The sequence below is a fragment of the Cystoisospora suis genome (assembly GCF_002600585.1).
Source record: "Cystoisospora suis strain Wien I chromosome Unknown contig_2275, whole genome shotgun sequence".
Taxonomy (NCBI): domain Eukaryota; phylum Apicomplexa; class Conoidasida; order Eucoccidiorida; family Sarcocystidae; genus Cystoisospora; species Cystoisospora suis.
The window spans coordinates 30,832-31,055 of NW_027155074.1; the positions used below are offsets into that span (position 1 = coordinate 30,832).

Genomic DNA, 224 nt, shown 5'->3' on the forward strand with positions numbered 1-224 from the left:
ATAGCTCATCTCTACGTAGAGAACTGCCAGAAGTTGGTAGTAAGGATGCCATTGAGAAGGATATCTATGAAGAGATACAGCGTAGGGAGGTAGAAGCTCTTACATAGTCATCTAATACATTTGCTCGTTGTACTAAAGAAATACTCAAACACTACAGATCTATACACTAGGCACAATACACACATATCCCCTGCCTGTCTCTATGTAGGTGTATGTATGTACGT

At 40.2% G+C, this 224-nt stretch overlaps 1 protein-coding gene across 1 annotated transcript in view; it reads right to left on the reverse strand.

The window, feature by feature from the left end:
- Positions 1 to 224, reverse strand: part of CSUI_004795 (uncharacterized protein) — a 6,962-nt gene that overhangs the window by 3,780 nt on the left and 2,958 nt on the right. The gene's annotated exons all lie outside the window — the stretch shown is intronic.